General features: G+C 33.5%; 1 long non-coding RNA gene across 1 annotated transcript; it reads left to right on the forward strand.

Annotated features, from left to right (window-relative positions):
- The first annotated feature begins 434 nt into the window (after positions 1-434).
- On the forward strand, positions 435-2,886 carry LOC142171389 (uncharacterized). The gene is made up of 4 exons (XR_012700953.1): positions 435-563; positions 723-791; positions 1,304-1,354; positions 2,126-2,886. It is a non-coding gene; the product is annotated as an uncharacterized LOC142171389 (long non-coding RNA).
- The last annotated feature ends 629 nt before the right edge of the window (positions 2,887-3,515 follow it).

The following is a 3,515-nucleotide window of genomic DNA, read 5'->3' on the forward strand; positions in this document are numbered from 1 at the left end:
ATTAGAAAATCTTCTCAGTCTTTCAAATTGTTAGGCAAGTTTCTCTTTATCTTTTACTACCTCCTCCTTTTTCTTTTCTTTTTTTAAATAACTACCTCTTATGAATTCATATTACCAGCCAAACTTCCAGTTGTTAATGAAGAATAAAAATGCGCTGTACTCGTCAGAGTTTCTCACTTTCATCATTTCCTTATTTATACTTTCTTCACTATAAAAGTAAACTTTCTTTAATTATTCTCTCAGATCTTATTCATCAGTCAAAAGATATTTTTAAAACATTATAAGAATATAATGTAGGCCTCCTTGACACTTTGACACTTCTAACAAAATCTTTGGATTCGCTTTCCTTAAATAGCTCTACATGATACTTTCTCAGAAAGAAAAAAATTCCCTACACGGTTACATTACTCTGTGTGTGTACAACTGTACATATAGTAATATATAATAAGGTTTAATTATTTCGAGGTTTAATTGCCATCTCCATGAAGAGGCATAATTCGCCCTCTTCCTAATCCTTCCGACTTTGGCCTTTACTCGGGGTGCATTTTCTTTACAAATATTAGGTGATACTTTGTCTTTCACTTTCCTTCATCGTAATTAATACTACTTAATACTTATGATTTGCAACCAGTTCTTAATCTTTTAGGTGATATTTTGTTAAACTAGGCTTTTCCCCTTGATTGTTCATTTGCTTTTTGCTAATTTTGTTTCCGTTTGAATAGCTTTCGTCTATTTTGCCTTAGACTTTGATTGAAGACTGAGGGAGAACAAATCTAGTAAACCGAAAGTTGGTGAGTATTTTTCTTCTTTTCTTTTCGATGAATATTTTTGTTACTCTTTTTTCTTGTAATTATTTTTCATTCTTTCCAGGCAAGTTGCAGGTTTTTTCTTTTATATTTTGAATAAATTATGTCCAAAAGACAAAATGGAGAAATTTTGATTCTTACTATTCTTTATTTTATTTCTATCTATGCACATCATTATAGTTTGTTAATGATTTTTCTCTTAAGCTTTTCTTCGTTCTTGCTTGTTTAGATTGGATAACTAATTATGCCGGTTTTTCAAATCATGTATCCAATAATACAGGCATAGCTACTGTAAATTACTTTATTAAGTTTACAAGTTTATAAGGGCAACTTTTTCATCTTTTGGTTAAATAATTTATTTCTTGCATTTTGTAGTCCCCCCCCCCCCCCCATATGAACTACGTAGTTATTTATTTATTTTTATCTAATAACTAGTCAATATTAGCACGCTTGTACAAAACTTAAAGTTTCTTGAAGTTTTTTTCTGTGGGGTGTAGTGGAAGCTTTCTTCAATGGATCCTGACATGATTCGTCCGCGGAAATGCAAGGTATATGTTTAATTGTTTCGGAGTGCTGTAATCAATCTTTATACACCTAGTTTGCACTAGGGATTTACTTTCATAAAATATCAAATTTTAGCTAAATGAATGAAGCTTGTTTAGAACATTTAGTAAATAATTTAAACTGACAATAATCATTTTTTTCCGGATCAGAAACTCATTGTATAATTATTAAAGAGAAAACAGTTTGTATTGTTGAAAGCAGATGCACATCAAAAATAAAATAAAATAGTGGCAAAATATTGTTAAAATTGGAAAGATTGCAAGTACTGTTCAATTCAATCGTACATATATATATATATGAAAAAGTTACTGTATGATATGCCTGTTTGATACCCTAAATTGTGTTATGGATGATACTATTAATTTGTCCCTTTCCTTTATGGCCAACCATATTTACAATAATAGGGTTTAAAACATATACACTGTTACATAATTACACTGATAGTATAATTTATTTATCCGATTTTAGTAGATTACTTCTAAAAGGAGGAAAAAGGAAGAAGTTAAAAACATTGACATTATAATTTATTTAACCAGTTTTATTAGATTATTTACTTTATCTTAATTATCTGTCATAGACAATTGCATACTTAGATGTTGTAATAGTAATGCACAACTAAATTCATTTTGACTCAGCGTTATTGGCCTACAAACCTTTTCTTTTCTCCTCTAGTGACAAACTTTCGATGAGCTAGTACATTTATTTGAAAGAACGTTATTGTCATCTAACAATGTTTCTCTTGTGTGGAATGACAGCCTTGTCCACCACCACCTCCGCCACCGCCACCTCTATCACCTATAAAAGAGGTACCGCCGCCGCTATCACACAGGGAAAACGTTGCACAACCATTTCAACAGGATTGTTGTTCTCATTATGGACATCTACCATTTTCGCCATTAGCACCACCACCATTGTGGCCACGTCATTTGCCGCCACAGCTATCACCGCCGCGGCATGTTAGAAGCTATAGGAATGATGAGTTGGACCAGTTATCGAGAGTGAGGAGGGTTGAGAGCCTTGAGATGGGCTATAGGTTGAATTTTCGTGACCCTTTCGATGACTTGTATGAAGACCATACTCTACGACGTCATTCAACTCCTCGAAGTGCTCTACCACCACCACCACCGCTAGTGGGACACCACCACCATGGACCACCGCTAGTGGGACGCCAGCACCATGGGCCACTGCCGCTAGTGGGACACCACCACCACAGACCGCCACCGAGGCTAATCGGGCAACACCGTCAACAAACACCACTGCTGCTGGGCCACCACCATGGACCACCAACATCCTATTATTCTCCTCCGGTTGATTATAATTACCAACACGACTACTACGGCTGTGACACTAACAATTCAAATGGTTGCACAACTATGTGACGTCCTGAAGTAACATTAGTTCAATTTTTTTCTTTTTATTCTCTAAGTATGTTTCTAGTATTAGCTCTGCTGTCCTAGTAATTTGACTTGATGTATGATTAATTTTAACTTTCGTTGGTGAATAAAAAATTATGTAGACATTATTTGCACTTTTATAATGCGACGGACACTTAAACACAATAATTTAGATGTGTGCGTACCAGCACGTACGGTGCAGCAAAAAGAACGATTTATTTCTCTTTACATAGAAGTTTTCTCAAAAGTTGACATACTCCACCAGTTAGTGCACATTATTAATATTCGTGGTTAAGAGTTATTTATATATTTATAATAACTTTTAATAAATCAAATCAACATAACAATGAATCAATTTTTAATAATGTCTATATGATTTCAAAAGTTATACTGCATGTTTTATAAAAAGAATTGCCATAACTTAACTGAGCAAACCTTCTAATGCTTCTTTCTATTCTGTCATGCAGGTCATACATTCAAACAAGGAAAATAGGTAGTTTCATTTCTAAAAAATTGTTCACAAAACATTCTTTATAAATCAAACTTAAAAATTCAAACATTTGCCCAAAACATAATAGCATCTAAATTTTATGTTTTGATTATGAAATATCCATGAAGCATCTAAAGAATCTAGATAAATTGTTTGGGAGATGACTCGCTGGCCGTCTAATCCTGAACTAAAAATAACAATACAAAATAAAAGGACTAGGACCAAAGAGCATTGAACTCCATGATTTGAAACAGAGCTCAC

This window comes from Nicotiana tabacum, chromosome 17 (assembly GCF_000715075.1).
Source record: "Nicotiana tabacum cultivar K326 chromosome 17, ASM71507v2, whole genome shotgun sequence".
Taxonomy (NCBI): domain Eukaryota; kingdom Viridiplantae; phylum Streptophyta; class Magnoliopsida; order Solanales; family Solanaceae; genus Nicotiana; species Nicotiana tabacum.